Below are 24,847 nucleotides of genomic sequence, written 5' to 3'. Positions count from 1 at the left end.
GGATTATATAGTTATTCAAATCTTCAAATATAAGTCTAGTGATATTAACTATGTCAGCTTATGAAATTAAACATCCATGGGGATACTTACAGAGTGGCCAGATTATATAGATAAATGGAAGTACTGGGTTCTACTTTGGCACTCGGAGTGTACATGAACTAGGGAATGGACACATCTGCGTGTTTTCTGGATAGTTCATATGGTTCTTCTGTTGTAAAAATTTCTGTGTTCTATTTGATAATTTAGGTTAATGGTTCTGGGATCAATTAAATTATGTCATTTTGTTTGTTCAGTTGTTGGTAAACAAAAGAAAGAATTTTTTTTTCTGCTTATGGTTCTTTTCTTATTTGACTATATCATTTTGGTGATCTGGTCACCACTGCTAAATAAACCCTTAAAGCAATTATCCAAAATTTCTACAGGACCATAATGCTGTGCTAGCCTAATGATATTCAGACATATGTTGTTGGTTTTCCTTATACATTACCTCTTTCTAAGCTCCTTAAGGGGCAGATTCTAATTCTAACAACATCAATCAAAATATTCAGAAATACAGTTTTCTGAGTGTCAATATTTTTACTAAGTAAAGTTTCACCAAAAGCCTAATTGGTCAATTAATTGGGTTTTAGATAATCTCCTTTGGGTTTTAGAATATCTCCTTCTAAAAAATGCAGAGGGAAATGATCTACTTTGTAATAAATTACTTCAGTTCAAAAAAATAAGTGACAGTTCATTGTTATTTGTTGCTGCGACAGTATTAAAATAACAGTAAGGAAAAATTTTAAGGACGAAAAGCATCCAGAAATCAATCACTTTACAGTGATACAATACACTTTACATTTTCATTTATACGTATGCTTTATTTAATATATCAAAGTTGTTCCTATATTATCATCGAGTTTTTTAAACATTGTTTTTTAGGAACTTTTAATTTTCCATTCAACTAGTATGTATGGATTGTAAAGTTTCATGTGGTGAGATCAATATTTTCCTAGAAGGAGGATTGTCCTTCCAAGTAGCTTAACTTTTGCAGGATATAAGAAAGGGAATTTCCAGAAAGGGGATTAGGAGAAAAATGCATGCACCACTACACAATAATGATCACTTAGAATTATTATCCAGGGATTCAGACCCTCCTTCCAGCCACACCAATCCTTTTGTTATGCAGTACGGTTACTTCCATTCTTTTATTGCAAAAATTAATATCTCAATTAAATCTTCGTAAAGATTTGTCATGATGATGTTTGCAAACTAGGTTAGGACTCATCATCTAACCTAAAACTGTTCCCGGAAAATCCAGGATGTACAACTACTATATGTATGTATCAATTCTCCCTCCAAGGTTTTTATCTTAGAACAGTTTCCTGAGAGAAATGGATTACTCAGTTCAAAAGATAAGACTGCACTTGTGATTTTTAAAATGGACATAGGCCGATTCATATCATGCTTGACTTGACTGAAACTCTTTTTGAATTTTTTTGGCCTGTTTTTAGAGTAATAATTACATAAATTTGATTATGAAGATATTAAAATATTTTTTCATCATCCCAATCATTCATTTTTCCTAAGCAACACATGAGGTGCTTTGTTGAAGTTTGGGAAACAAATGTGTGTTTAATTTTTCCATACACATTCATGAGTTTTGACTAAAATCCTAGGCTTTGTAGTGCTTCATTTTTGTTGTTGTTGTTCTTCTTTGTTTTTGTCTTTTAAGGATTTTCTAGCCACTAAATCAGTCTGTCTTGCTGTTTATTTGGATATAAATATTTGCTTGACTATCGGCCTCCTAAAGTGATATCATTGAGAAAAGGACCTAGCTCTTGGTTTCCATCATTGTATTCATTTTCTTATTTTATGCTCAATACATGCATGGCAGAATGTGTTACTTGCATATTTACTATCCATTTTTCTTATCTTCCTGCTTAATACAATCTCAATTCTTTTTTATATATAATTTTTATTTTGTTATATTAGTCACCATACAGTACATCCCGTTTTTGATGCAATGTTCCATGATTCATTATTTACGTATAATACCCAGTGCACCATGCAATATGTGCCCTCCTTAATACCCCTCTATTCTGGTGGCAATATACCCAGTTTGAAAAATCAAATGTAGCCTCCTTTATATAGGAGTAATTGTGTGGCACACTTCTGTTCAATCAAAAATGTAAGTGGAATATAGACTGGCCTCTACCCTGCTGTCTGCAGCTCCAGCTGTTATCTTAGGATGATAAGGTGACTTCAAGGATGAAAAGATATACTAAGAAGGATTTATCAAGAGCCAGGAGAGCTTGAGTCCCTGGTGGTATCTTGGAACTACTTACCTCTGGACTGCCATGGGTTATCTATCTCTAGAAGTGTATATGTGAGGGGAAAAAAAAACCCAAATCTTTACCTTGTATAAGCTGTTGTTACTTGGGTTTCTGTTATACACAACTGAATCTAAGTCTAATATATACAACAATTCTGGATTCCTGGATAGATCTTGAGTTTCAAATATTTATTACATAAATCTTCATGTGATGTATGTAGTCATTGTCTTAATTTTTTAAGTTTTTATTTATTTATTTATTTATTTGACAGAGAGAGAGTGAGAGAGAGAGAGAGAGAGCACACAAGCAGGAAGAACAGCAGGCAGAGGGAGAAGCAAACTCCCCATGGAGCAGGGAGCCCAATGCAGGGCTCAATCCCAGGGTCCTGGGATCATGACCTGAGCCAAAGGCAGATGCTTAAATGACTGAGCCACCTAGGCACCCCTTATTATCTTAATTGAAAAGAAATTCCTATAAGCATATCTCCTACATGCATACCTCCTCTACGGTATTCACTTATTAGATACGTCCAGCCCTTTGGCCTGCACTGCCATGCAGTTCTGAGGGTAGCTACATAGAACATAGCCATAGTTTCCAGGAGAGAAGGTATTGGCACAGAATTCTTGCCGATATTAAAGTCAACAGAACTGGTTCCTTCACTTACTCATGTGACTTTGGACAACATACTTGGTTTCATTGAGTCTCATCTACGAAATGAGTATGAGAATGTTTACCCAAACTCTGTCACAGAATTTGTGAAGATGAATTGAGAGACTATGTCAAAGTGTTTTGTAAGTGATAAAGAGCTTTCCAAATAAAAAATACTAGTATTAACCAAAATCAATTTCATAATACTATATATAAGATTTTATTTTGATTATCACAGCCATTCTGTGAGGAAGGTATTATGATTAGCCTTAGTTTAAAGATTTAAAAAGCAAGCAAGAAATGATAACTTGTCCATACTTAAGAAAAATGAATGATTGGGATGATGAAAAAATATTTTAATATCATCATAATCAAATTTATGTAATTGCTACTCCAAAAACAGGTGAAAGCATTTCAAAAAAAGTTTGAATCAAGTCAAGCATGATATGAATCAGAGTGTGAGGAACCTTTCTATCTTTGGAATACTAAATTACACAAACTCAGTCCTGGCTCTGATTTCATGATTTCCTTCCCTGAAGTTTGTTAATGGCTCATATCCTCTGGAAAAGACGACCTTACCATTAGGTTAGAAATCTATCATTCTCTTTCTTCTTCTTTCTCTTCTATACTCCCAACCTTGGTTTGAAGGTCAAATTCCCTCTGGTAAGATTATGGGCTCTGTTTCAATCTTCCTGCCACAAAGAAGCTTAATATTAAGACTACCAGGAAGATGGAGAGGGAAGACATGGAAATGGTGGAGCTAGTGTGTTGTTCTTATTGCAAGGAAGAAAGAAAACTCTCCTGGGAAATGGAGAAGGGTCTTCTTTTTTCAAGTGGCAGAAGGATATGATACAAAAGTAGCAAGAACTGAAATCCCCAAACCAGACTAGAAAAGAGGAAATTATGAAGTAGAAAAAGTTGATAAGAAATAAAAGAGAGTAAAAATCATGCAGATTTGGGAGAAGTTACAAAGTTAGCAAAGCACTCTCCTCTCTGCCCTGGCTGTCACACCTATGTGTGAGAGAGGGCATAGGCCATTGTGGAGGAAAGAATCACAGACGAAAGGCTTTTATATCCTTGTTGCAGAAATTTCAACTCTGTCTCCACTGAGCTTCATTTCCTCTGCTCTGAGAAATTTCAACTCTGTCTCCACTGAGCTTCATTTCCTCTGCTCAAAATAAACTAACCGCTAACCCTGTACCAGATAAGTTTTGTGGACGTAGTGGAAACTGATAAGGAAAAAAGCAAAAACAGAGAATCTCCCCTACATAGAGATGCTGACCCTCTCTAGGGGAAGTCAGAGGCCTCAAGCTAGGCAGGGGCTAGGCAGAGATTAAGGGAAACACTGGGTATAAGCTTGCCACAATTTAACTGGCCAAATGAGGAACTGTCATTTGTGGACAATCTGAGTGATGGCTCAGGTAATTCCATCAAAACAAATTTCCTAAGGACAAAGGATACTCGCTCCACAGTCCAGATTTGTTCTGTATTCCTAGGATTTCTGCCCCAGTGACATTGTGTCTCCTTGGTCTGAGATCTATTTCAGGCTTTGAAATCTTCTAGATACTAGAATAGAAAAGGAATATCAAGAATAACAGGACATCCTATTTGACAAAGTCAGAGACTGCAGTGTAAGCACAAGAAACAACCTTTCTAAAATGCAAGGAAGTTGCTGAGGAGCCTGGAAGAAGGCAGCAGTGGTTGTGGTGACTGAGCAGAGCCCAGGGACAGGATGCTTCCCACATCACCACATCAACTATGTACTTCAATCCATATCTGAAGGGGTCTCCCCTCTAAAGATGAAGATTGCTCTCTCTCCAGTCAGTGTTGGTATGGAGACCTGCACATCCCACACGAGTGAAACAGTTTGCTGACTAAATTTAAAAAGCTCCTAGTGCCAGGAAAGATTCAGCACATTCTCTGTACTGGAAAACTTTGCTCCAAAGAGAGCTATGACAATCTCAAGACTCTGGCCAGTGATGTTCACATTGTGAGAGTAGTCTTTGACGAGAATCTGAATTATGCAGAACAGAAAGTTGTGACTGCTGGGCAGTTCAAAATTGGTTTGATCCGTAGGCATCAAGTTATTGCATGGGAGACATGGCCAGCTTAGCCCTGCTGCAGGGACAGTTTGATGCGGACAGTCTTATCTCAGGACACACACACAAATTTGAAGCATTTGAGCATGAAAAACAATTTTACATTAACCCAGGTTCTGCCACTGAAGCATATAATGCCTTAGCAACAAACATTATTCCTACATTTGTCAGTGGATAGCCAGGCCTCTACGGTTGTCATTTATGTGTTTCAGCTACCTGGAGATGATGCAATAGTAAAAGGAATCGAATACAAAAAAATCTTAAAGCCAGGCCTGTCTTGCTGTTTTTTTCCTTCCCCTGTTCAATTCAAGTAATTAAACATTTATAAGCCACATGATCATATCACGTTTAAGACCTTTTACAGTAAAATACTGTCTTCTGTTAATACAATGTTCTAAGCTTCTTGTAAACTGTAGGAATATAGTCCACTTCTGTATATGATTTCTATGAAAAAACACCCACCACACAGTAAATGGTCATGTGCTAAGAAAAATTTACCCTTGTAAATACCCTCAAAGTTCATATCTGGAACTTCACTATAAAAAGTAGTGCAAGAGGAAAAAGAATCTAGATTTTCTTGTGTACATTTTTTTCTTCAGTAATAAAGTTACCTTTCATTTATAGAAATAAATAAATAAAACATAAGATGCAAGGGAATGTCCAGAGAAATAGAATGGCTCAGCCTCAAGTATGTTGAGTGACATTCACAACGAGGGTGATAGTTTTGCAAGGTCAAATCATCTGGACAATGCAGCCCTTGGCTCTTCTCCTCAGTCCTCTTCTGAAAACACTGAACTCTGAAGCACACACAAATCTGGTAGTCAAGGAAAGGGAGCTTTAGTGCTTCCAAAGCCAGCATTTATGTGATCATCCCAGCATGTTATCTTCATGGTGAACTCAAGTGCAAGACAGAAAAGTCTGTATCTTTTAATACCAAATCTTCCTGTGGCCAAAGGCATGAGGTACTGAATAAGCACCAATTCTGTCAGGAGGATGATGCTTTCACTATTGTTAGCTGCCATCTCTCTCTGCCAGTCTGGCCTTTTGCCTCTATCTTTCCTGGGACCTAGAAGGGGGACATATGGTGGCTGGTCATCTCATAATAAGGAACTGGAGGCCTTACCATGGGAAAGGAAAAAGAAAGCAGTGAGAAGGGGTTAATGGAACCTCCTACCTCCATCACTATATTCTGAAGACAAAAGTATCAATATTTCATATTTTGTTTTACTGTTTTTTCCTCTGTTTCATTCTCCAGTTCACTTTTTCCACCTCCTTTATATTTTACCTGAACTAAATTTTGAGGCTCTCTTCATAAACTTGACATAAACTCAGCAGTAAAACTTCACTTGAAATGTTTCCTTAGTCCTACATCAGGACTTCTGTAGTGGAAAGACCACCATTCAGGGAGGCAGGAAACCTGGGCTGTAGTCCCAACTCTACCACTTTTACTAGTGATATCTAGCAAGTCACCTAACTTTTTGACATTCCATTGCTTCTTAAGTAAAATAAGGATAAGAATACATTATCCCACATATATAGCATAGATCACGTGGTTAAGGATCAACTAAGAGTGTATGTTTATCCCTTTCTTCTCCTACTGATCTTCCTAGTTCTTATGTTCCATAGATGAGAGAAACCATATGATAATTGTCTTTCTCTGCTTGACTTATTTCACTGAGCATTATCTCCTCCAGTGCCGTCCATGTTGCAGCAAATGTTGAGGAATTGCTCTTTTTGATAGCTGAGTAATATTCCATTGTATATATGGACCACATCTTCTTAATCCAGTCATCTGTTGAAGGGCATCTCAGCTCCTTCCATGATTTAGCTATTGTGGACAATGCTGCTATGAACATTGGGGTGCATATGGCCCTTCTCTTCACTACGTCTGTATCTTTGGGGTAAATACCCACTAGTGCAATGGCTGGATCATAGGGTAGCTCTATTTTTAACTTTTTAAGGGACCTCCACACTGTTTTCCAGAGTGACTGTACCAACTTGCATTCCCACCAAAAATGTAGGAGTGATCCCCTTTCTCCACATCCTCTCCAACAACTGTTGTTTCTTGCCTTGTCAATTATTGCCATTCTAACTGGCATAAGGTGGTATCTTAGTGTGGTTTTGATTTGACATTCCCTGATGGCTAATGATCTTGAACATTTTTTCATGTGTATGTTAGACATTTGTATGTCTTCATTGGAAAAGTGTCTGTTCATATCTCCTGCCCATTTTATGATTTGTTTATTTGTTTCTCGTGTATTAAGTTTGAGAAGTTCTTTGTAGATCTTGGATACCAGTCTTTTATCTGTAGCATCATTTACAGATATATTCTCCCATTCCATGGGCTGCCTCTTAGTTTTTTTGACTGTTTCCTTGGCTGTGCAGAAGCTTTTGATTTTGATGAAGTCCCACAAGTTCATTTTATCTTTTGTTTCTCTTGCCTTTGGAGATGTGTCATGAAAAAGGTTGCTGTGGCCGATGTCGTAGAGGTTGCTGCCTATGTTCTCCTCTAGAATTTTGATGGATTCCTGTCTCACATCGAGGTCTTTCAACCATTTGGAGTATATCTTTGTGTATGGTGTGAGAGAGTGGTCAAGTTTCATTCTATTTCATGTAGCTGACCAATTTTCCCAGCACCATTTATTGAAGAGACTGTCTTTTTTCCACTGGATGCCTTTTCCTCCTTTATCGAAGGAGGAAATTACTTGCCCAAAGAGCCGAGGGTCCATTTCTGGGTTCTCTCTTCTGTTCCATTGGTCTATGTGTCTGTTTTTGTGTCAGTACCATGCTGTCTTTGTGATCACAGATTTGTAGTACAGCTTGAAATCCAGCATTGTGATGCCACCAGCTTTGTTTTTCCTTTCCAACAATTCCTTGGCGATTCATGGCTTTTTCTGGTTCCATACAAATTTAAGGACTATTTGTTCCAGTTCCTTGAAAAAATGTCATTGGTTTTTTGATAGGGATAGCACTAAAAGTGTAGATTGCTCTGGGTAGCATGGACATTTTAACTATGTTAATTCTTCCGATTGGAGCATGGAATATTTTTCCATGTTTTTGTGTCTTCAATGTCTTTCAAGAGTGATTTGTAGTTTCTAGAATATAGGTCCTTTACATCTCTGGTTAAGTTAATTCCAAGGTAACGTATGATTTTGGTGCTATTGTAAATGGGATGGATTCTCTAATTTCTCTTTCTTCAGTCTCATTGTTCATGTATAGAAATGCAACTGATTTCTGAGCATTGATTTTGTATCCCGCCACATTACTGAATTGCTCTATAACTTCCAGTAGTTTGGGAGTGGATTCTTTTGGGTTTTCCATATAGAGTATCATGTCATCTGCAAAGAGAGACAGTTTGACTTCTTCTTTGACAATTTGGATACTTTGTATCCCTTTTTGTTGTCTGATTGCTGTTGCAAGGACTTCTAGTACTATGTTGAAAATAATGGCAAGAGTGGGCATCCTTGTTGTGTTCCTGATCTTAAGGGAAAGGCTTCCAGCTTTTCCCCATTGAGAATGATATTTGCTGTAGGATTTTCATAGATGGTTTCTATGTGATTGAGGAATGTACCCTTTATCCCTACACTCTGAAGGGTTTTAATCAGGAAAGGATGCTGTATACTGTCAAATGCTTTTTCTGCATCTATTGAGAGGACCATATGATTTTTGGCTTTTTTCTTGTTCATAAAATCTATCACACTGATAGATTTGTGAATGTTGAACCACGCTTGCATCCCAGGGATGAATCCCACTTGATCGTGATGGATAATCCTTTTAATGAACTGTTGGATTCTATTAGTCAGGATCTTGTTGAGGATTTTGGCGTCCATATTCATTAGGGAAATCGGTCTGTAATTCTCCTTTTTGAGGGGGTCTTTGCTTGGTTTGGGGATCAAGGTAATATTGGCCTCATAGAATGAGTTTGGTAGCTTTCCTTCTGTTTCTATTTTTTGAAATAGCTTTAGGAGAATAGGTATTATTTTTTCTTTGAATGTTTGGTAGAATTCCCCAGGAAATCCATCAGGCCCTGGCATTTTGTTTTTTGGAAGGTTTTTAATCACTATTTCAAACTCTTCATAATTAATTGGCCTTTTTAAAAAATAAATTTCTTCCTGTTTCAGTCTTGGTAGTTTATAGGTTTCCAGGAAGGCCTCCATCTTTTCCAGGTTGTTTAACTTACTGGCATAAAGCTGTTGATAAAAGTTTCTAATAATCCTTCCAATTTCATTGGAGATGGTTGTGACCTCTCCCTTTTCATTAATGATTTTATTAATTTGGCTCCTTTCTCTATTCTTTCGAATAAGTCTTGCCAGTGGTTTGCCAATTTTATTTATTCTTTCAAAGACCAGCTTCTAGTTCTGTTGATCTGCTCTACTGTGCTCCTAGTTTCTCATTCATTGATTTCTGCTCTAATCTTGGTCAACTGCTTTCTTGTGCGTGGATTAGGCCTATTCCTCTGTTGCTGTTCCAGCTTCATGAGGTGAGAATATAAAAACCACATTTTCAATTTTATATTCTTTTGAGTGAGGCTTGGATGGCTATGTATTTTCCCCTTAGGACTGCCTTTGCAGTGCCCCATAGGTTTTGGAACATTGTGTTTTCATTCTCATTGGTCTCCATAAAGTGTTTAAATTGATTTTTATTTCCTGGTTTATCGAATCATTCTTGAGCAGGATGGTTCTTAGTCTCCAAGTGTTGGAGTTTCTTCCAAATTTTTCCTTGTGATTGAGTTCCAATTTCAAAGCGTTGTGGTCTGAGAATATGTAGGGAATAACTTCAGGCTTTTGGTGTCGGTTGAGACCTCTTTTTGTGACCCAGAACATCATCTATTCTTGAGAATGTTCCATGGGCATTAGATTAGAATGAGTATTCTTTGGTTCTGGGTGTAGTGTTCTATATATATCTATGAGGTCCAACTCATCTAGTATGGCATTCAAAGCTCTTGTTTCTTTGTTGATTTTTTTTAAGATTTTATTTATTTGACAGACAGCCAGTGAGAGAGGGAACACAAGCAGGGGAAGTGGGAGAGGAAGAAGCAGGCTCCCATCAGAGCAGGGAGTCTGATGCGGGGCTCGATCCCATGACTTCGGGATCATGCCCTGGGCTGAAGGCAGACACTTAACGACTGAGCCACCCAGGCACCCCTTTGTTGATTTTCTCCTTAGGGATCTGTCTATTGCTGATAGTGGAGTGATGAGGTCCCCTACTATTAATGTATTTTTATCTATATGTCTCTTTATTCTGGTTAAGAGTTAGCTTGTGTATCTTGCTGCTCCCCTGTTGGGGGCATATATATCTATAATTGTCATATCCACTTGTTGGATGCATCCTTTAAGAATAATAGAGTGCCCTTCTGTACCTCTAACTATGGTCCTTAGTTTACAATCCAATCTGTCCGATATGAGATTTGCTACCCCAGCGTTCTTTTGAGGTCCATTGGTGTGAAAGATGGTATTCCATCCCTTTACTTTCAGTCTGGATGTATCTTTAGGTTCAAAATGAGTCTCTTGTAGACAGCAAATGGCTGGGTCATGTCTTTTTATCCAATCTCCAACCCTGTGTCATTTTATGGGAGCGTTTAGGTCATTTACATTGAGACCCATTATTGAGAGATATGATTTTAATGATGTCATGTTGAGAGTAAAGTCTTTGTTTCTATAGATTGTGACTTTCTGTTGTGTATCACTCTTGGGGCCTTTTTACTTTTATAGAACCCCCCCCCCCTTAATATCTCCTGTAGGGCTGGTTTCATGGTTATGAAATTGATCAATGACTGGCGATTCTGGAAGGTCTTTATTTCTCCATCAATTCTGAATGACAGCCTTGCTGGATAAAGGATCCTTGGCTGCATATTTTTCTCTGAAAGAGCTTTAAAAATGCCCCCCCCAACCCTTTCTCTCATTCCAGGTCTGTGTAGACAGGTCTGATGTAATTCTGGTAACTGTGCCTTGGTAAGTGAGAAATTCCTTTGCCTTGGCTGCTTTCAATACTGTATCCTTGGATCTAATATTTGCAAATTGCACTATGATGTGACGTGGCATAGGTTTGTCGTGGTTGAGCTTGGGAGGGGTCCTCTTTGCCTCTTGGACACGAAAGTGTGTTTCTTTTGCTAGATTAGGGAAGTTTTCAGCTACAATTTGTTCAAATATCTCTTCTAGACCTCTGTTTTTCTCCACCCCCTTGGGGATGCCGATGATTCTGACATTGGAACGTTTCATTGAGTCAGTAATCTCCCGTAACCTACATTCTTGAGATTGGATTTTTTTTGAGCCAAGTTTCTATTTTAGCTTTCACTTCTACTTACCCATCCTCTAATTCACCAATACATTCTTCTGCCTCATTCACCCTGGCCATCAGAACCTCTAGTTTTGACTGCATTTGGCTCATAGAATTTTTAATTTCTGCCAGATTTGCTCTCATTTCCACCCTTAGAGATTCTATATTCTCATTAATATTTTCGTTAATACTTTTTTCAAGTCTACACATCATCTTGACCATTGTTACTCTGAATTCCATTTCTGATAATTTGGTTATATCCATATCCATCAGTTCTGTGGCAGAGGCCACAGACTCATTGTCTTTTCTTTGCTGGGGGGGATTTCTCCTTCTCATCATTCTGATGAGGAGAGGTTGCAGGGTTGTCCAGAGCCCAAATTATTGCCCAGGACCCAGGCAATGCACACTTGTTTTATAGGGACCTTAGGGATGTGGGCTTCTTGATTTTTCAGCATGCCTTCTGGAAGAGGCACCTGCTGCGCCGATACTCAGGCAACCCTGTTTGGGTAGGGTCTCTGTGTCCCCTGCGAGGGGGGATGGGGATGGGCATACTGTGAGCTGGTATTTCCAGGCTTTTGTCCTCTGGAGGCTTTCCCTGGTGGTTTGCTGTGCCTCTTCTGAGAGTCAGAGCAGCAGTGGCCGAATCTCAGCCTCCGTCTCAGAACAGAGGGATTGCAGACCTCTCTCCACTGGTGTTCTGGTCACTTTAACTCTGTTTCTGTTGGTGCTGCTCAACCCTGCAGTGTCCTGGGATGTGTGCCCCACAGCCGGGGTCTCAACCCTCACTTCCAGGGCCGGCACGTCTCTGTCCTTTGTGTTTCTAACACCACCAGCCACCAGCCGCCAGCTGCCCCTGGGTGCTCCGTAGCTCTGTAGCTCTGTTTCAGTGAGGTTCCTGTGCACTCCAGAGCTCTGGTTTTCACGCTGGTCGCAGGCACTCCCCAGCTCATGGTCTCAGTCTGCTCTCTCACGGTTGCCGGTCAGAGAGTCCGCCCGCTCCCCAGTGCAGGTGGCTACCGCTTGCCGGCGCCCGAGCACGGAGTCTCCCTCCCCCTCCCATTTATCTTCCAATATCTGTGTGTGTATTCACGGCTCCCCGCTTCGTACCTCAATACTCATTGCTGGAGATGTTCATTTGTAGAGATCCAGATGTATCTTCCTGCATCTCAGGCTGATTCAATGGATGTTTAGGATGGTCTGGTACCTATCCAGCTCGATTCAGGGACCAGCTGAGAAAGGGGACTGCTACTCCTCTGCCATCTTAACTCAATCCCTCATAATACATTCTTAAAATTCTCTGTATTTCCTTGGTGTTGGTCATGATCTCTCCCCTTTCATTCACGATTTTATTAATTTGGGTCCTCTCTCTCTTCTTTTGGATAAGTCTGGTCAGAGTTTTATCGATCTTACAAATTCAAAGAGCAAGCTTCTAGTTTTGTTGATCTGTTCTACTGTTCTTCTGGTTTCTGTTTCATTAATTTCTGCTCTAATCCTTATTATTTCTCTTCTCTTGCTTTGTTTAGGCTTTATTTGCTGTTCCTTCCCCAGGTCCTTTAGGTATTCTTGGAAGAATAAATATTAGTATCTATGCTACCCAGAGCAATTGACACTTTCAGTGCAATCCCTACCAAATACCATCGACATTTTTCACAGATCTGGAGAGAACAATCCTAAAATTTGTATGGAACCAGAAAAGACACTGAATAGTCAGGGGAATGTTGAAAAAGAATACCAAAGCTGGGGGCATCATAATGCCCGACCTTGAGCTATATTACAAGTCTGTGATCATCAAGACAACATGGTACTAGCATAAAAACAGAATATAGATCAATGGAACAGAATAGAGACCCCAGAAATGGACCCTCAACTCTGGTCAACTAATCTTTGACAAAGCAGGTAAGAATATCCAGTGGAAAAAAGACTGTCTCTTCAATAAATGGTGCTGGGAAAACTGGACAGCTACATGCAGAAGAATGAAACTGGACCATTCTCTTACGCCATATACAAAGATAAACTCAAAATGGATGAAGGACCTAAATGTGAGAGAAGAATCCATCAAAATCATAGAGGAGAACACAGGCAGTTACCTCTTAGACCTCGGCCACAGAACTTCTTTCAAGACACATCTCTAAAGGCAAGAGAATCAAAAGCAAAAATGAGCTTTTGGGACTTCATCAAGATAAAAAGCTTCTGCAAGCAGAAGAAAGAGTCAACAAAACTAAAAGACAACCCATGGAATGGGAGAATATATTTGCAAATAACATAACAGATAAAGGGCTGGTATCAAAGATCTATAAAGAACTTCTCAAACCCAACACCCAAAAAACAAATAATCCAGTCAAGAAATGGGCAGAAGCCATGAACAGACACTTCTCTAAAGAAGTCATACAAATGGCCAACAGACACATGAAAAAATGCTCCACATCACTTGTCATGTGATTAGGTATACCTAATGAGACCACACTGAGATACCACCTTACACCAGTTAGAATGGCTAAAATTAACAAGACAGGGAAAAACAAATGTTGGTGAGGATGCGGAGAAAAGGGAACCCTCTTGCACTGTTGATGGGAATGCAAGCTGGTACAGCCACTCTGGAAAACAGTATGGAGGTTCCTCAAAAAGTTAAAAATAGAGCTATTCTGTGGCCCTGCAATTGCACTACTGGATATTTACCCCAAATATATGGATGTAGTGAAAAGAAAGGACACCAGTACCCCAATGTTCATATCAGCAGTGTCCACTACAGCCAAACTGTGGAAGAAGCCGAGATGTCCTTCAACAGATGAATGATAAAGAAGATGTGGTTCGTATATACAATGGAATATTATTCAGCCATCAGAAAGGATGAATACCTACCATTTACATTGACATGGATGGAATTGGAGGGTATTATGTTAAATGAAATAGAGAAAGGTAATTATCAGATGGTTTCACTCATGTAGAATGTATAAGAAATAGTGCAGAGGACAATAGAGGAAGGGAGGGAATACTAAATGGGAAGAAATAAAAGAGGGAGACAAACCATATGAGACTCTTGACTCTGGGAAACAAACTGAGGGTTGCAGAAAGGGAGGTGTGTGGGGGGATGGGATAACTGGGTGCCGGGCATTAAGGAGGGGATGTGATGTGATGAGCACTGTGTTTTATATGCAACCAATGAATCATTGAACACTACATCAAAAACTAATGATGTACTATATGTTGGCTATTGAATTTAAAAAATAAGCACTCGGAAACAAGGTATGTATTCAGAAAACAGTTCTGATACCTACTGGTCCTTTCAACACTAGGCATCCTTTATTTATTTTTTAAGATTTTGTTTATTTATTTGAGAGAGTGAGTGAGAGAGCATGAGCCAGAGGAGAGGCAGAGAAGCAGATTCCCCGCTGAGCAGGGAGCCTAATGTGGGACGTGATCCCAGGACTCTGGGATAATGACCTGAGCTGAAGGCAGACGCTTAACCCACTGAGCCACCCAGGCACCCACAAAGCATCCTTTAAAAAAGAATACACAAAAATATTTTCTAGAATGACATCTGCATTTTTCATAATGAATTTATCCTGCCTGCTGAAAGTGATGTTTTTACTTGTTTGATTTAAAAAGAATCTACTTTATTCTAGCAGAATGGGGCAAGAATTGATGAGAACTTTGTCAGTTCTCTGAAACTAGATTGATGCCATGTTTGCAATTCATTAAAGGTCCAAAAACTCAAAAAATCTCCCTAACTCATGAGGCTCTGAAATATTACATGGGGAATGTAAGCACATAAATGTTAAGTGATTTACCACCCCGGCACAGCTAGTATATCATAAAGTTTGGCCCAAGTTCCTCTGAATCACAAACCAGTACTGTCTTCAGTTATCTCTAACCAATGACAATTTACCTTGCTACAAAGTTAAAATAGGCAAGTGTGTGCCAAACACATTAAAAATACACACATGTGATCTATTTCCAATATTTTTTTCTAAAGAAAAAAAAACAGAGTCCCAGAAAATTTGCATTAAATTTTAAGTTCCCTAGCCAAAGCAATCTTAAAAAAGAAAAACAAAGCTAGAGGCATCACAATTCCAGATTTCAAGATATAGTACAAGGTATTAGTAATCAAAATAATATGGTACTGCCACAAAAATAGGCACTTAGATCAATGGAACAGAATAGAGAGCCCAGAAAAAAAACTCATGATTATATGGTCAATTCATCTATGAGGCAAGAATATACAATAGGGAAAAGACAGTCTCCTCAATAAATGATGCTGAGAAAATTGGACAGCTACGTGGAAAAGAATGAAATTGAAACACTTTCTTATACCATACATAAAACTAAACTCAAAATGGATTAAAAACCTAGATGTGAGACCTAAAACCATAAGACTGAGAAGAAAATATAGGCAGTAGTTTCTTTGACATCAGCTTTAGCCACGTTTTTCTGGATAGGTCTCCTTAGGCAAGTGAAACAAAAGCAAAGGAAACTATTGGGATTACATCAAAATAAAAAGCTTATGCACAGAAAATCAACCACAAATCAAACAGGCAAACTACTGAATGGGAAAAGATATTTGCAAATGATATACCTGATAAGAGGTTAATGTCCAAAATATATAAAGAACTTACATAATTCAACACACACAAAAAAAACAAACCCACACAATCTGATTTAAAAATGGGCAGAAGACTTGAATAGACATTTTTCCAAAGAACACACGTAGATGACCAACAGACATATGAAAAGATGCTCAACATCAGTAATCATCAGGAAAATGCAAATCAAAACCACAATAAGATGTTACCTTACACCTGTTAGAATGACTAGCATCAAAAAATAAGAAATAAGCATTAGTGAGGATGTGGGGAAAAAAAGAACACTTGTGCACTGTTGGTGGGAATGTAAATTGGTATAGCCATTGTGGAAAACACTGTAGAGATCCCTCAAAAAATGAAGGATAGAATTATCATATGATCCAGTAATTCTACTACCAAAGAAAACAAAAATACTAATTCAAAAAGATATATGCATGCCTATGTTAATTGCAGCATTTTTTATAATAGCCAAGATATGGAAGGAACCCAAGTGTCCATCCGTAGATGAATGGATAAAGAAGACGTGGTATGTATGTGTGTGTATACATATACATATATGTGTGTACATGTATACATGAAAGCATGTAGAGAAAACATGAATTCTGAAGTCTGGATAAACACAGAGAATAAAGTAAAAAGCCATTACAATCTATTTCAAAGCCCATTTGTTATATAAATGAGCCAGTGATGGCTTCTGTATATTGGCCCCTAGATTGTTTACTTCTTCATAGCTGGTTGAATCCTGGTATATCAAAAGCCCACAGGTGCCAAAATTTTTACATATCTAATTATTCTATATATAGCCCAAATAAATAGATTTTTAGCCACCTAGAGCCTGCCTACTTTGCATATCCCAGGAAACTGTGCCCAGTATCTTCTAACCATGGATAAGACAAATTCTGCCAAGGATATATTGTATGGTGACTAACATAACATAATGAAAAATTATTATTAAAAAAAAAGATAAATTCTGCCAGCCATAGGTAGATAAACACCCCCAAGTTATTGCTGCCCTTTGGAACTTTCTGACATAGAGTCCTCCCCCTTTCCAGGCTAACAGCACCTAGTCAAGTAAGCTTACTCTCTGATCCCCATATTTCTCCTGGGGGTTAGTTAGCCCTTAGTCCTCCTCCCCTTCTGAGTACTGGTCTATAAGCCTATAGCCTCTGACAGATCTCATGAGAGGTGAGGGATTTCCCCCACAAGCAAATGTTCAAAGCAGTGTCCCCAAATAAAAGTTGTGTGTGCTACTGCCACCTCATGGTCCTATCTTTTTCCTCAAAATCCCCAGAAGCCCCCTACACAATTCTTACAGAACTGCCTTTGGCCAAACTAAAGAGCAATTCAGATTTTGGCTCAGAGAGCAAGAGAATCCTACACACATTTTTCAGGAAGAAAATAACAATTTCATCAATTAATAGATTTGGACTATTTGTAGTCCCATGACATAACTCTGGGATCTTACTGACCACAGCATAGTCTAGAATTCCCTTTTTACCCCTTTGTCTATTGTCAGCTTATGACCTTTAGAAAATACTATTCATATTTATCAGTGTTAATGAAAACCTCAAGTTCTCACTAACTTTAGTATTTCCCATTACACTTTTTTTTTATGTCATTGAGGTTGCCTGAGTAAGTTGTGTTCTTTTTTCCTTGACATACCTTAAATGCATATCATGGAGTTTCAGGATTGAAAAAAGAATTGCTTCTGATGCTTGCTTAAATCCCTTCTACCACTTTCCCAGCCTACATCTGACAAAACCCATGATGGAAAGTAGTCTTCAGAAGTAGCATGTACCATCACTGGACAGGTTTCTCTGTTAAAAAGCTATTCTCCATATTGAATTATAATGTAACTCCCTATAACTTTTAACTGTTATTTTTAATTCTGTACTTTGGAGACAAATGGGACAAATCGAATTGTTCTGTTAAATGATCACCTTCCCTTTTTTCTGATAGAGTCTTCTGTCTTCCAGTTTAAATATGCAAGTTCCTTCCACTGTTACCCATTTTTCATACTTTCAAGCCTTTCTAAATTGCTTTCCTCCAAAATCACTGTCATTTGCCCATTTGCTTCTTAAATTATGGGATCCAGAATTTATGAAGGACTCTTTATCTGATGTCTGTAGAGTCAAACAGTATTAGAGCATTACCTCCATTATACATTCTAAAGTCACAATATTAGTTGTAGTAATTATAATGTGGATATAAATGTTTAATTTACTTTACCCAGGCTGAAGTAAAATGAAAAGGACAAATTCACAAAACAAGTAGACCAACACTTTATAGTCAGGTAATAATGGAACAGTTGTTACTGATCTAAAAATCCCAGAATTACCGCAGCATGCTTGGGGGGATATATATATTCAATTGTAGAAAGAAAAAAACAGATGGAACAGCATTAGAAGGGTTTTGTAAATTCTCTACTATAACTGAACTCTGTATCCTTTGGCTTTGTGGAATGCTTTGCTCTTACAATTTCATTCCTAAATCCAATGTTGTCTCTTTTGTGGGAAAACACAGCTGCATAACTATAAAAATATATGCAGATGCTTCTGGTTATATTTAACATTCTGATCCAAGGCTCAAGACCAACTTATTCTTCAGCTTAGAGCCAGGCTTCACCATCTTTCCCTTTTCCCCTAGAGGTTGGACCAATTTAGGCCTCAGTTAAAGAAATACATTCTGAGATCTAGCCAAAACTTTCTCATTGTTATTCCTAGATGAGGCCACTGGGAAAAGTCAGGTAATCCAGAAGGGTCAGAAGCCAACCTTGGCACGTTTATTAAAAAGATCTACAAAGAACTTCTCAAACTCAATACACAAGAAACCAATAAACAAATCATAAAATGGGCAGAAGATATGAATAGACACTTTTCCAATGAAGACATACAAATGTCGAACAGATACATGAAAAAATATTCAAAATCATTAGCCATGAGGGAAATTCAAATCAAAACCACACTGAGATGCCACCTTACGCCAGTTAGAATGGCAAAAATCGACAAGGCAGGAAACAACAAATGTTGGAGAGGATGTGGAGAAAGGGGATCCCTCCTACATTGTTGGTGGGAATGAAAGTTGGTACAGTCACTCTGGAAAACAGTGTGGAGGTCCCTTAAAAAGTTAAAAATTGAGTTACCCTATGATCCAGCCATTGCATTAGTGGGTATTTACCCCAAAGATACAGACGTAATGAAGAGAAGGGCCATATGCACCCCAATGTTCATAGCAGCATTGTCCACAATAGCTAAATCGTGGAAGGAGCCGAGATGCCCTTCAACGGATGACCGGATTAAGAAGTTGTGGTCCACATATACAATGGAATATTACTCAGCTATCAAAAAGAATGATTTCTCAACATTTGCTGCAACATGGACGGCACTGGAGGAGATAATGCTAAGTGAAATAAGTCAAGCAGAGAAAGACAATTATCGTATGGTTTCTCTCATCTATGGAACATAAGAAATAGGAAGATCGATAGAAGAAAGGGATAAAGAAAGGGGGTAATCAGAAGGGGGAATGAAGCATGAGAGACTGAACTCTGAGAAACAAACTGAGGGCTTCAGAGGGGAGGGTGGTGGGGGAATGGGATAGGCTGGTGATGGGTAGTAAGGACGGCATGTATTGCATGGTGCACTGGGTGTTATATGCAACTAATGAATCATCAAACTTTACATCAAAAACCAGGGATGTACTGTATGGTGACTAACATAATAAAAAATATTATTATAATTTTAAAAAAGTATACAAGGGACTGGAGCTCAGCAGTAAGGCCTGAGTGCACACACAGAGTGCTCTGGTCACCACATCTCCGAGATGGACTCTCAAGAACAGAAAGATCATGATTCAGAATGTGTTTGCTACATACCCTCCTTTAGAGGCAGGGCTGTAATCAGTTGTTCCCAAATCAGGAGAGACCACGGCACCCTTTATGACTTCATGTAATCTGCCTGAAAAGGTCAATATAGTCATTGTATGGGCTTCAAATAATTGCTATCCTTGATAATACTACCTTCCAACACTCATCCCCTGTCAGAAGCCTGAAAAGAAACGTATATTGGAACACCACTGGGTTTAGCATTCCCCTGCTGAAATGAGAGAACAAGGAGAAGGAAGCTGACTCCAGGAGAAAGAAACCGACATATTAATGTCTGCCCTCTATTTGATTCTATAAGCCTCCATAACAGCTTTAGGTAAGGTACAGCTCAGATTGTTTTGGTAATGTCCTTTTCACTTTCCTCTAACCCTTTGTTGTATTTTTTCCATATGAAAATGTAATTTAAAATAGCTTCCTCCTAATGGAAATTGGTTACACTCTCAACTATATAAGAGAGTCTCCAGCATCAGAACTGTTCTAAATAAATGTTGTTATATGTGGTTTATTTATAAATATATTAATAAATATATCTAGTAAAAATAACAGTATTTGACTTAAACTGAGATGTCAGCTGCACCACAAACCACATGGGCCAAGAATAAACCGTGGAATGACAACTCCATTCTAAACCGTATTACTTATTCAGTCACATGCACCAGATTTCCTGACCCTGACTATGGGGCAGAAGAAAACATCAGGCAGTAAGAGAGGGACACTTTTCTATAAAGGACACTGACTAACTACATAGAGAAAAAATGTCAGTTATGGACTAGAAACACATTTTCTTCAAGAGGGAATAACCTAAAACAGTTCACTTACCTATTTAAAAATGAGAGGGAACAATTACAAAAGCCATTTAATAAAAATAAAGATATGGACAATGAGAAACAGAGAAGACAGCAAGAAACAGTGTGCGCATCCAGCACACACACAGGCTTAGAGCAGATTATAGCCTAGCAGCAGTGAGAAAGCTCATGGCGCAAAGCAGTGTGGATGAAAGAGACATAACGAAAGATGAAATGAGTCAAACGGGGTTGTCTTGAGCAGGCTCCTGTTTCCTTGGACTGATGGTGTATCCCCGTAACAAGCAAAATCTCTGTTTCCCTGCTTTTGTATTTAGCAAAGTGGAGTTTCCAGTCTTTGCATTTTTTTAAAAAGCTTTTTCCTCTGGCTACAAGCAAATATTTTCCTAATTGGTTAGTATTAGGCCATGTTCATTAATTGAGACAGTAAATATTTAATAAGCACCTATAAAATACCAGAGAGTGTCCTGGATTCTAGGAATACATTGGTAAGCAAAATAATGTCTTCCTCTTACATTCATACTGTTGAGACAGAAAATACACACTAAGTAGATAATACAATGCCAGGTAGCGATAGGCACTTTGAAGAAAACTCAAGTGGGACTGGGAAACAGAATAGCAAAGATGGGCTAAAGTAGGGAAGGCCTCTGTGAGTTTCTGATTTTTACCAGAAATCTGAATGAAGTAACAGATTAAAGCACGTGAATACTGGCCAGGTGGACAGAGGGATGTTCCAGGCCTGGATATGGGCCACCCCTGGCATAGTCAAGGATCGGCACAGCTGGAGTGGGCCAGCAGGGGGAAGAGTGGTAGGAAATGAGGACATGGAGGAAGGCCTCACTGGCCTTCCTAGCTATGGTAAGGAACTGGGCGTTTTAAGTGTATTTAAAAGATTGATAGCAAGTAGTTGATATGGTCAAATTTTCTAAAAACTGTCATCTAGCTACTATGTGGGTAACAGTCTCTAGGCATATAAAAATGGAAACAGGCAATTTAAGAGGGTTTTGTAGTAGTCAAAATGAGAATTTCATGGTAGCATGCACCAGGGTGAAAGCTGATAGGAATGCTAAAAACTGTTCAGATTCTGAATGTTTTGAACATGAACATGTTTTGAACAGAGCCCTTGTTGATGTAGAGTATACAGAGGAGTGGAAAGGATGTGACCAAAGTATATAGCCTGAGCAGCTGAGTGAATGGTGGTGCCATTTGTGATATGGCGGTGAAGGAAGGATCAGCCAGTTTGAGGGGAGAAGAATCAAAAAGAGTTTAATCATAGGCATGTTCCATTAGATATCAAATGGAGATATTGAGAAAGAAATTGGGTAGATAAATCCAGGTTGCAGAAGAGACTTCATAGCTAGGGAGAGAAAAATCTGGCTTCATATTACATAGATGGTTGGTTTTTAATCAAGGGGCAAACTGGCAGGTCACTTACAGAGAGAGGATCATTGCAGAAGGAAAAATATCAAGGATTAGGTCCGGTGGGGGGAGGGGGGAGTGGAAAACATGTACAGGTCAAATTAGCCAGGAGAAACTCTGACACAGAAGCCTGAGATAATACATAGAGAAAAATGAGAATGACTAGTCTATGCACAGATCTCCAACTAATACAATTCAAATCTCAGAATGCTTTCAGTGATATAACACCATAGTTATTTTTACTTTACATGGCAAAATATATATAGAATACCATCATGAGGTACTTTCCCTGCATGTGATAAATTTCAAATGAGGACTGAAGCCTGTGTACTCTAGTTAGGGTAAATCTCAGTTAAAAGAGAACAGTAGTCTTTAGTCTAAACCTCATTCATTCAGGGGCACCTGGGTGGCTCAGTTGGTTAAGCATCTGCCTTCAGCTCAAGTCATGATCCCAGGGTCCTGGGATCGAGCCCTGCGTTGGGTTCCCTGGTCAGTGGGGAGTCTGCTTCTTCCTCTCTCTCTGTGATCTCTCTCACTTTCACTGTTTCTCAAATAAATAAATCTTTAAAAAAAAAGTAAAAAAAAATAAGCCTTATTCATTCATACCAATTTCACTTAAAATGTTTATTCAAGGTGACAGAACAAGCAGCTTACTCCTCTTCAGCAACAAATTTTTAACTGCAAAGAGAACCAAGTTAAAAATAAAGAATGCTTTGAAGAATTGTGCCTATGTCACTAAACCCTGAGAGAAAGTAATATTGCAAATTGTGTGATTTCAGGAGATCTTTAAAAATAAGAGGGCACACAAATGTCAAAGTGGCCTTGCTGTAAGCAACGGTTGATTTAAAGTTGACGTTCCTGAACTTGGTTGAAAGCCTCTGAATGACAAGAAGCATCTATCTTAATTTTATGTAGTGCTGAGGACACACACACAAAAAAGGCAGGGGCTTAATGGCCCTTGATGGGCATGGCAATCATGATGGTAAGCTGTAACAAGCACGCACACCCCCAAGTTCCTTATTTCCTCCCAATATCACCGGGGCAAATAGTGCTAAATATCTTTAAGTAATCTAAAACCGTGCTGCCAATTGAAATGTAAAGAAGATTGGAGAACATCTTAAGATGTAGTCATTTGTAACATGGTGATATCTTATTACTGCAATTTGAAGAGGAAAAAAAAATGAAAACCCAGTTGAAAATAACCACCCTGACCCTGTGAGTGAATTCATTCTTCTTGGATTCCCTTGTTCCTGGAAGATTCAGATCCTCCTCTTCTCATTCTTCTTTGCAGTCTATGTCCTGACACTAACTGGAAACCTGTGCATTATCTCTGCAGTGTGGTGGGACACCCATCTCCACGCCCCCATGTACATCCTGCTGGCCAATTTTTCCTTCCTGGAGATGTGGTATGTCACTTCTACTGTCCCCAGTATGCTCTCCAACTTGCTCTGTGAGACCAGCACCATCTCCTTCTATGGCTGCTTCCTCCAGTTCTACTTCTTCTTCTCCATGGGCACCACTGAGACCTTCTTCTTGTCTGCCATGGCCTTTGACAGGTACCTTGCTATCTGCAGGTCCCTGCACTACCCCACTGCCATGACTGTTCAGCGCTGCATCAGAATAGGAGCTGGGTGCTGGGTGTGTGGCTTCTCTTGTTTTGTTCTCCCAGTTTACCTGATCTCCCAACTTCCTTTTTGTGGTCCCAATACAATTGATCATTTTTTATGTGACCCAGGGCCCCTTATGAAGCTGTCCTGTGTGCCAGCTCCTGCTACTGAGATCATCTGTGCCATCTTTAACTCAGTCCTCATTTTCTCCACCTTCCTCTTCATTACCAGCTCCTATACTCTGGTGATCAGAGCTGTGCTGAAGGTCCCCTCAGCAGAAGGCCAACAGAAGGCCTTCTCCACGTGTGGCTCCCATCTTGCTGTAGTGTCCCTGTTCTATGGTTCTATCATGGTGATGTACGTGAGCCCAACGGCAGGCAATCCAGCAGGGATCCAAAAAATTGTGACTTTATTTTATTCTGTGATGACTCCATTTTTCAATCCCGTCATCTATAGCCTCCGGAATAAAGAGATGAAGAAGGCCCTGAGAAAACTGTTTAGGATTATGAGATTTGGTCAAAGACAACCTCTCAAGAGCTAGAATCCATATATGTGTAGGACACATAGTGATATAAAATTATAGGAAGTTAATGGTCTTAAGTAAATTTGAGAGGCAAATATGTCTCCCATATTCCCTGGAATATTTTTAGAAATGCATCTCAATGAAGCAAATAGCAAATAAGATCTTACAAGAACTTGCATCAATCTATAATTTATACTAGGCTTTATTGTATTAATATTCTTGTGTGTCTTGCATGCAAACAGGAAAATGTGAAACATTATCAGGACTCTTTGGAGAAAACCAAATATAACCCAGATGTCACCTGGTCAGCTTCTATCTTTTACAGATATAGGTAACTTTGTCTCTGATACCCAGTTTCTCAGGGATCATATGCCTTAAATACCCACCATTTCCCTACATATATACCATATAAACATGTTCATGTGTGCTTCCTTTCTCCCACCCCTGAATCTACCCCCTATCTTGTTTTGATCTTATCAGTCTGAATGTGAGACTCACCCCTTCAACATTTTATTCAAAAACAAAGTAATTCCAGTTTTGTGTGGATTTATTAACCTGACTACAGGTTGGGGTTAGGTAAAGTCATAGGAATGCCCACTGTGCTAGAAAATGCAGTCTATCTTTCATATTATACCTGTTCTGCCTCTTTCTCTTCTTTCCTCATGCTCTTCCCACCACCCACCAGAAAAACCAGAAC

The 24,847-nt window shown here is 38.9% G+C and overlaps 2 pseudogenes; both read left to right on the top strand.

Annotated features, from left to right (window-relative positions):
• Positions 1-1,075: 1,075 nt before the first annotated feature.
• On the top strand, positions 1,076-5,376 carry LOC123786777 (vacuolar protein sorting-associated protein 29 pseudogene; annotated as a pseudogene).
• Positions 5,377-23,385: 18,009 nt separating this feature from the next.
• On the top strand, positions 23,386-24,034 carry LOC123786776 (olfactory receptor 11H6-like; annotated as a pseudogene).
• The last annotated feature ends 813 nt before the right edge of the window (positions 24,035-24,847 follow it).

The sequence above is a fragment of the Ursus americanus genome, chromosome 9 (genome assembly GCF_024610735.1).
Source record: "Ursus americanus isolate L20-20 chromosome 9, mUrsAme1.1.p, whole genome shotgun sequence".
NCBI lineage: Eukaryota > Metazoa > Chordata > Mammalia > Carnivora > Ursidae > Ursus > Ursus americanus.
Note: the sequence above shows the minus strand (reverse complement) of the source record. Positions and strands in the feature narration are given on the sequence as shown.